The sequence below is a fragment of the Olea europaea genome, chromosome 11 (assembly GCF_002742605.1).
Source record: "Olea europaea var. sylvestris chromosome 11, O_europaea_v1, whole genome shotgun sequence".
NCBI classification, from domain to species: Eukaryota; Viridiplantae; Streptophyta; class Magnoliopsida; order Lamiales; family Oleaceae; genus Olea; species Olea europaea.
The window spans coordinates 29,256,129-29,266,799 of NC_036247.1; positions in this window are offsets into that span (position 1 = coordinate 29,256,129).

A 10,671-nucleotide genomic window follows, 5' to 3' on the forward strand; every position below is an offset into this window, starting at 1 on the left:
GGGTTGTATTTTTTTATTTAATTATCATTTAATATGTTAAATGAAAATTTACTCTTTTACCCCTTTTTAAAATAATAAAAATGTGGTTACAGTCAAATTTTTGGTCAACTAATGGAATTGTGGATGGAAACTATCCAAAAGGCTTCACCTACAACGTTTGAAAATATTAGGGGTGACGGCTGCAACAAATCAAAGGTTTGGGAAAAGTCTGCTAATGTTTCGAAGGTTTGGAGCTTTTGCTGCAATTTTCTCTTTTTTAAATTACTAAGTGAATTTTTTGCTTATAAATCATTTTTTACTAATATATTTTTATTTATTAGTTGAAAAAATATTTTGGATGAAAATAATTATTTTAAAGAGGATCAAACTAAAATAGAATATGAGAAATGATCAAAACTCGTTAATTTGACGGGTTGAGAGGATTGGTCAAAATTACGATCCACCAATTTTGGATAATTTTTAATTCCAATTTTTCTTCATAAAGAACTAATTTTTTCAACCCCTAACGAATGGAATCGTTCAAAATCAGTCAAACTCATTGAAAAAGAAAGAAAAAAAAAAAAAAAAAAAAACTCCAAAGCATACCCTAAAATAGTCGGTACCAAGTTCCAAAATTAAGGATTTTCAAAAAATATTTAAAGAAAATATCGTGTACTTGTGGGCCGGCTCAGTTCAACTCAGTTCATAAGCCCCAATCGAGCCAAAATTATGGTTATGTCGATTTGAACTATTGTCATCCCTACATGGACCCACTCATATTACTCACTGGTGATCCCTCATTTTCAACATTTTTTTTTTTTGTAATTTACTTGTTTTTAAATTAAATTCGTGCATTGTGGTACTTGTTGTTTCCCTTCTCTAGGTTGATGGAAAATGTGTAGCAAAAAAATTAAAATATATATATATAATTATGAATTTATGTGTAATACTTTATTGAAAAATATATGACCGAAAAGAATCACAAAAACGTACTTTGAAAATAATGAGAATCAAACAAGGTCGGTCTGACTAACTAAACAAATCTAGCAAATATAGTCATTACGGGACCTACACAAAAGATAAAAAGTCAAATATGGTGGTTTGATGTGATGAATAACGATCATATTTTTCATTTTCGTAGCTAAAGAATGAGAATCAAACGAGAGCTTAATTTCGTAGGATGCACATAGACAAACGATGACTATTTATAACAGTTATAAATCGAGTCTAGTAAACATTACTTACTGTATGTTCATGTGCTGCCAAGACGAAAACCACGATCAAGGCGTGGATGGTGGAATACATTTCACTATTCACACGTTCAATAGCAACTATTAATATTATTATTATTATTATTATTTTGGGAAGTGGATTGGAGCCAGTCCATTTTTATTCTGCTTCAAATTGTGGAAAACCTGTAATTAAAATGTAGTTAAGATAATCAGTTAAGGCCTGTTTGATTACAAAAATAGAATTAAATTGAATTGAAAACGAATTTCAGGGAATTGAATTGCTTAGAAATTGTTTTCCTGAGAATTGTAAATTATTGTGTTTGAGTGGTATAATTTTTGACGTGAAAAATGTTGAAATAAAATTATTTTTTATTGTTCATTTGGCTTTGTTTTACATGAAAATTGTCGATTAAAGGGATATAATTTACTGTTATTGGGGATGAAATTTGTTTCAATTGTCAAAAAAAAAAAAATCAAGAAAATCATCTATCTTTTTGTGTTCGTTTGACTTTATTTTACATGAAAATTGTTAGTTAAAGGGAAATATTTTTTTACAATAATTCTTAAAATTTGTTTCCATTGCCAATACAAAAATAATAATAATAAATAAATAAATTCATATCCAAATGTTTTTCAAGTTCCGACGGTGAAAATGGAGAGGCTCCGACAGTGTATCAATGGTGTTTAGATACTTAGACTAGAACGATGATGGTAAAATCTCATAGAATGAGCTACGGAAGTGCAAAATATCGGAGGAGGAGGTGTAAATGGCATGGAATGTTAGGGCTTGAGGACTTCACGAAGCTGCTGGAGGAGAAAAAGGAGAAAGCATTGAAAATGTACACGATAGAGAATAGTGGATTCACAACGCCTAAAAGTTTGAAGAAAATGCAAAATCGATTGGGAAATTCGACCTCCATCAATAATTGCAAAAGCATTATAAGTCGGTTCTACGTTAATGGAGAAGGCAGCTTCGACAAATTTAAGTTCTGTTTGATTCGTTCGAATTCCATGGAAAATGAAATTCAAATTCCACCTTTTTCCAATCATGTGTGTTTGATACGTTTTAATTTCCAGGGAATTCCATTTTCTTGCTTGTCTTGAGAAATGATATTTTCTTGGTTTTTAAGGAGTGAGAATTGGTTTTCCAACCTACTGTTCACGGTTTTTTTTTTAATTTTTTTGTTGGCAATGGAAACAAATTCTAAAGAATTATTATAAAAAAATATTTCACTTTAATTGGCAATTTTCATGTCAAACGAACACCAAAAGATAGATGATTTTCTTAATTTTTTTTTATTGGCAATGAAAACAAATTTCATTCCCAATACCGGTAAAATTTATCTCTTTAATTAACAATTTTCATGTAAAATAAAGTCAAACGAACACCAAAAATCACTTTTATTTCAACATTTTCCACGTAGAAAATTATATCAATCAAACACAATAATTTACAATTCTCAGGAAACAATTTCTAGGCAATTCAATTCCCTAAAATTCGTTTTCAATTCAATTCAATTTCATCTTTACAATCAAACGGATCCTAGTTTATGTGACGTTAATGTGACATTAAATAATTGATTCTCCAATTCACCAATTTAGAGTTATGATGCAAGAGTAATGTTATTTAACCTAACTGAGGCTACAACCCTAGTTTAGGTGACGTTAATGTGACATTAATTAATTGGTAAAATTAAATAAATCATTTAATTTCGCATTTTATTCAATCTATCATCTAGTGCTGTTTAGATTGAGATTGTAACCCCAATGGAGTTACATAGCATTATTCATGATGCAATGGCAAAATTGAAATGTTGCAAATAAAAAAAGTCTAGAAATAAAGACTGAGAATCAAATTACAGTAAACATTAAACGTTTAGAAACAATACCCGAATTTTTACACCTATATATCATTCGTTAAAAAAGTACATATAAAATTTTAATCGCCCTATAAACAAGAACTACCTCTACAGATCATTCATTTATTAAACGTTAATAAAGTATTGCATCTCACAATGCTTCCTGGTGTAGGAAAGTTCTAGAAACCATGGCCATGTCATTTGGGCTAAACTTGCCATGCAAATGGGAACGATCGATTTTGTTGTACCTGACCAAGTAATAAAATTAATAGTTGCTGCGATCCCACTGCGTAAACCATCGTTGGAAAAAGAATTATTCTTCTTGTACAATCGGGGTTGACAACGCTAGTTGACAATGTACTCACATGAAGGGAGATCCACGATTTTTTTATTCAATGTGGGTCCCCCTCTCATGTGTCTAATTGTCAATCGGTGTTGTCAAGCACAGTTGTACACATAGCATAACTGTTAAAAAAAAGGATGAACATTTCTCATGTCAGAACAATTTACAACTTCATGAATGAGTTTTACAACTTTGCCCATGTTCGGTGGGATTAAAATAAGGTTTTAGCCAATTTTGATAAAAGTTGTAAATCTCATAAAATATGTTATTTAAATTAACTATCGATTTTGAATTTTTTTTTTAAAAGTAGGGACTTAATAAGTAAAAAATTTCTATATATGACATGGAACACACACTAATTAATTTATAGTGGAATAATCAGTATTTAATCTGATCTAAAGAGATTCCAAGAATTTAATTAGTAAAAGTAGATTAAGTTGAAAGGTTGATAATTGTGTTTAGTTTAGTTTAGTTTGATTGCAAGATTAGCCTAATTTGATTTAGCTAAAAAAATTGATAAAAAGTTAAAAGATAATTTTAATCTTGTATTTCGCAGTATCACATACATATTTCTTCAACTTTTATCTAATGTACTAAAAATCTAATTTTCAAAAAAAAATCAAATGAGGGGTTAGAGAAATGTTTTTTTTGTTTTTTTTTTTTTCAGTTAGTTGTAACAACATAAATGCTGTAGTTAGTTTTTTATTTTAATTACTCCAAATACTTGCATTCAGTTTTAGTTTTTTTTTTAAACTCAATTTTTATTTTAAAAAATAAAAATTAAAAATGAACTTAGGTAATCTACATAGAACAAACTTGCAAACTTGGGGGACTTCGAGTAAATTTTTCCAATGGGAAGTTATGTTTATGGGCATCAATAGCTCAAAAATAAAGGGTATAATATATGTTTGTATTTCATTGCAACATTAGAAAGGTCTCCATTTGCTTGTATTCGAGTAAAAAAGGATGTGTCTCTAAATAGTATGCCTTTTTTCGAGTGCATTAAATACGTTTTAGAAAAATATTGTCTTCAAATACATAGAGTACACATTGTAATAACGGTTTTTTTTTCTTTTTCTTTTTTCTTTTTTTTTTTTTTTTGTGGCAACGTTCTCATTCCTTATTAGGTACACAAATTGGAATTCATTTTTTGGATTAATTCAAGATAAGAATAAATAAATAAAAATCAACGATTCATCTGACAAAATTTTTTGTAGTCTCCGTCTGTTTGCCACGAGATCCAAATGGGGAATTGGTCTTAGGACTAGTAAGGAAGCCTTGTCCAAGAAAGGCCGAAAACTTATTTTTATTGGGCTCAAGGTGGAAACCTAAGGAAAACGGTGGGCTTTAGCCCAGATTTAATGTTGATAGGCTCTTAGGAGCAGCAATGATAAGCAAAGAGGGATGAGCTTTGACAGATCTTTAATATCACTATCACTACTAAGAAAACAATTCATACATTCTCATTCTCAAACCCTCACCTTAATAAACCATGTATCTCACTTAAGATACTCACATAGCTCACTCCACTTTTAGCCCATTTTAGTAAAATAGATTCCACTTGCTCACCCAGGGTAGAAAAGGAAGGTAGGAAGGAGGGAAGACATCTTTGAGATGCCCTATGACTAAAACATGTACCATCTAACCAAAGGAATGAGTCTTCAATAGCAAGAGAGAATCTCTAGAATGAAATAAAAAATGAAAAATTATATTCACACCACAGTTTTCTTTATTGCGTCACATTTTAGTTGTAATGAAGTGTTGCGAAAAATACAAAAAGAACAGTTAGAAATACTGCTAGAATTATATAAATAAAATAACGAAAATAAACATTATAATGAATAAAGTTGTTGATGTAGTAGTGGTATTAAAAGGAATCGAAACGTGTTGCATTCAATTTCATTAAGACAGATTTGCCCCCACTAATGGTGTCTGTCTTCCAAGATACAACAGTTAAAAATAACTGACTAGTACCTTGTCGTTACCGTACACAAATTTAAAATGCTCACAATTTTATCACTTAATTAGAAAGTAATTGTATAAGCTACTGAGAACAATATTCTTGAAAACAAAAGGAGAACATAAAAACTTAGAAAGCTCTCAAAATTTGGTGTGTAAAATAAGGAGGAGAACACCTCCTTGTATATTAATAGGATGAGGGAGGTTTCAATTTTCTTAGGGTCCATTTCATTGCAAAAATGAAATTGAATTGAATTGAAAACGAATTTTAGGGAATTAAATTGCCTATAAATTATTTTTCTGAAAATAGTAAATTAATGCGTTTGATTGATATAATTTTCTATATGAAAAATGTTGAAATAAAAGTGTTTTTTGCTGTTCGTTTGACTTTATTTTACATAAAAATTGTCAATTAAAGGAATATATTTTACTGGTATTGGGGATGAAATTTGTTTTCATTACCAAAAAAAAAAATTCAAGAAAATCATCAATCTTTTGGTGTTCGTTTGACTTTGTTTTACATGAAAATTGTCAATTAAAAGAAAATATTTTTTTACAATAATTTTTAAAATTTGTTCTTGCCAACAAAAAAATATCGAAAAAAAATCGCTACAATGGCCCGAATTCGAATTCGAATTCGAATTCCATGAAAACATGAAAAATTGCCGATTCCCGAAAAAAAAAAGGAAATTCCTTGGGAAAAAAAAAAGGCTATCAAACTGTCGAAAAGATGAAAAATGGAATTGGTTTTCCATTTTCCGTAGAAAACTTGGTACAATCAAACAAGGCATTAGTTAATTTTGTATTTAGCACAAATAATACTACAATAGCCATGAATGAATTTTTACCATATATTAACTATGAAATTGAACCAGTTCAAAGACAAATTAACTATGAAAGTGAATAGATTTGAAACCAATGAATTGTTGTTACAATTTCATTCAATTTATTTTTATTTTTAAATATTTTCCAACGTGAAGATCCCAAACTTTCTCTCATTGTCTCGTTCATGTCCTCATATTTTTATCACATTCTTATCCTTAATTTTCAATTAATTAGCACATTTTATCATTGAAGACAATTTTTTTTTAATTAAAATATTTCTCTAGCATTCTTTGAAATGATAGACAAATATTTTTTTGATATTTTTTTTTGTGTATTTAAAAATATAAGGAGCAAATAAGTCTTTTTATGACATTTAATGGTTTTTTTTAAAAACAAAAATTGTCACCAGAAGCAATATATACTAATTAATGAAAGGAAAAGTTTAGAATACCATGATGAAAAAGGTTGAGGGTATAAGTGTGATTACGATCCAAGATTGAGAATCTTCATTACAATTAAAATGTGATACAAAAATAAAAACAATAGTGTGAGTATAATTTCCAATGTTTTAAAAATTGAACCTGACCAGCCGGTTCAAACGGAAAATCAGAAACCGGTCAAAAATCCAACCCGATTTGATTTAAAAACCATGTAGTTTAACAACCGCATAGGAACCCGTCAGACCGGCTGGGTTATATGAAAACCGCCACGCTTTACCGATTTATGCGGAACCCGTGCAAATTAAACCCTTATTTTTCAATTTCCAATTTCAATTCAATTCAAGCATGTTTTCAATTTCTCTCCTCTTCAGTACATCGCATCCATGGATTGAATAGATTCAAGTTTCTCTCCTCCACAGGTTTTCAATTCTATCCTCTTCAAGATTTAAGGTTTTTAAGCAAGTTGCTTCTAATTAAAAACTGTGATTTTGATTGTATCCTCTTTTTTTTTTCTTTTTTTTCATAAACTTTTATCTTTCCTCCAAGATTACAATTAATTTGGGGATAGGAATCATTTACTTTTCATATTTTGTAGTTTTCTACCGACAGTTTTCATTCTTTTCTTTCTTTTTAAATGTCTAGATATTTTTTTATTTTGTAAAAGGCTCCGGTTCGACCTTCTGACCCTTAATCCTTCCTCTTTTCCGAGTCAATTACCGGTCCGATTTTTAAAACATTGATAATTACTCATTAAAAATCACGATTCCCACACCCCAAGTGTATGAAAATGTTCCATTTTGCCATTTTTAAGCGAATCTTATTAATCTTTCGTGGCATAAATTTTAGTTTAATAAACAAAGTCAAGTTTTCCATAAAAAATAAGTGGTATGAGAAATTAAAAGAGTTATTCCCCTTGCATAGGGGAATTACAGCACATGCATATGTTTCCTTTTTAATTTGTCCATCTTTCAATATAAAATGTCGGGCGTCCCTCGCAGTGTTTTCTTCGTATATGTAGGGGAATTAAAAGAGTTGTTCCCCTTGCATGGGGGAATTACAGCACATGTATGGTTCCTTTTTAATTTGTCCATCTATCAATACAAAATGTCAGGCGTCCCTAACAGTGTTTTCTTCGTATATGCAGCACGGTTCAAATTAAATTTACATAAATGAGAGCATTCACAAAAAATAGTATGCATAGCTATCAATAAGTGAACTAAAATATAATTCAAAATAAAATAAGTTCTGGATCTTGCCCTTAATTGAGTACAACCACCAAAATTGTTTTTAAACAATTTATAAAAAATTATATTCTATTATGGAGGCTATTATAATCTTATTGCATAGAAAGGGCCCTATACCTTTTGAATTTTTGGACTAATTGTCATCCATTCATGGTCCAGACAAAAAGGTTTTTAATTATAAGATTTTGGGACCCCTAATTTGTCTGCACTTTGTGGCCCAAAATAATTAATTTTGCACCGCCACACCACACCACACCAATATAGTGGGATAATTAAATGAGAATTTTTTAGCCCTAAAATATGAATCAAGAATTAAAAAAAAAAAAGGAGTAGGCGAGCTTGAAGGCCTTTGATCACGAATTCGATTTTTCCTACCAACATTTTCTCAGTTGAGCATGTCGCACATGACTTGTTTAGCGCGGTTTACCTGGCTGGCGTGGTTTACGGGTTATTGCATCAACTCAAAAATTTACTCAGTGCGTACCTAAAGGGTAGCGACTGTGGGTTCCCCCGTCATTAAAAATAATAATAATAATAATAATTAAAAAAATGCATAAAATTATATGCGAAAGATCCCACTAAAAAAGTTCCAACATAGAAGGTGAATGATTGATCACAATATATTAGAATTATTCACCTTTCAAGATAAATCCCATGATTTAATTGACCGTCAATTAGGCCCACGAAAATTTGGAAGTGACACAAATTGAAATCAAGTATGTCAATGTAGATATTGTTTAGGGGATGTTTGAAAGTCATTTTTATATAAAAATGCATTTTAGAATAGTAATTTGATGGGAAGTATGTGATTGAAAAATAAGGAATGATTTTTGATTTAAGTGTAATATTATTTTAATAAATAATGTGTGGTTGAAAAGAAAATAAAGAAAAATGTATTTTAAAAAAATGGATACCAAACGGTGGCTTCATGAGTTTTTGATGGTTATAGTTTAATGTTCTACCGTGAATAGAGTAATTAGATCTAAACTAAACGTTGATCGAATATAGATCATTAAAATTCATTTGTTAATTGGTAAGTCACTAATCGATTGATCGTAGGTTGATGTTTAAATAATAATTTATGAATTTTCAAAAAAAAAATACTTAATCACTACATTTTTTTTCCTTAAGAAATGAAATTTTTATTTTCTATTTTTCATTTTTATTTTATTTTATAGGGTCGTTATGCTCATTACTAAACTTGTTAAAGAGATAAAATATAATTAAGGTATATAGCAAATATGTTCTCGTATACAGAGAATTTATTTTTGTTCCTTTCTATTGCGTATTTGTGTGTGTGTGTGTGTGTATATGTATATATGTGTGTGTATATATATATATATATCCCCACACACGATCGAGATCGCGCTTATAAATTAAATGCAAGACAAAATCTTTACTTCATATACTAATCCTAATTATACGCTTCTGTGCTCCCCACATGAACAAATGTTGCAATTCTTCATTAATTTTATTTTATTTTTCTTTAGTATTGGTTTTGGTCAGGCTTGGAACTTAATTATTGCCGTGCCACCCTCCACGATACACAACACACCAGTTTTGGTGAATAGTAAAATACACAGGAAAATATTTATTTTATGCTTATATGTCAAGTTTTTATTTATAGAATAATGCCTATCATTTAATACATTTTTTTAATCTTTCTTAAGAGGAGGTGGAGGTGTCAGTATATTGTACTGAAAAATGATTTAAGGGAAGAAAAACAAAAGAAGGTATATATATATATATATAAGGTTGAACTCCAAACCTTGAGGGTCCCGCCCCGCTCCTAGAACTTTGTGAGGGAAATAAATCGTGGGATGTATTCTAGCAGGTTAGGAAATAAGAGCTACATATACACTACGCCTACAAGAAATCCAATTTCATATTTCAGGAATTGAACCTCCACACTACAACTGCCAACAAGGCTTAAGATAACCTCACTCCTATCATTTGCACCACTAGACTATGTCCTGGGGCATATATATATAATATAGAGAGAGAGAGAGAGAAGTGGAAAATGTGAAACAAATGTATATGTATCATTGAAAAAAGAATATGAAGAAAAATGATTTTCAAGAAATAATTTCCCCATAAAGACTATTGAAATTATTCGAACTCGTGAAGTAGGTTCGTGGAAAATATACGTCTAAAATAATATAAAAACGAATATATCCATCAAAGTATTTCCTATATGGAAAATGGAGCATTTTTATATCATATTTTACTTTAATAAATCCAAACGGCATTTTCACACAGTATTTGCTTTAATAAATCCAAACAACGATAATCAAAATAGCCAAATTAGGGATAAAATTATCCCAAGCTCCGATATCTTGTAGCTACTACAAAATAGGAAAGTTCTAAAAAGTCCAACAAACAAATCTAAATTACTACTAACTATAGAAGTTTTGGACTAGTTTCACCGACACGTCTTCAAGATCAAACCAAGAACCTGTCCTGATTGCAGTATTCTAATAAGTCTGTTTGTTTGTAACTATAAAAATCTTATTTTTTAAGTAAATTTTGAAAAAAAAAAATGATGAAATATTGGTTGACAAGTTGTGGGTTACATGAAATGTGTTATTAAAATTTATAGTTGACTTCGATTTTAATTTTTATCAACTTTTTAGATTATACGAAACAAGAATAATTGATCTATATAACAGGTGTATGCGTGAAATGACAATTATATCCCTCATGTGTACATTCCATCTGTTACAGAATTTGGTATTAAAACATTTCTTATAAAAGATTCACTTTATGGTCATCGAGATGCCTGTTGCCCGT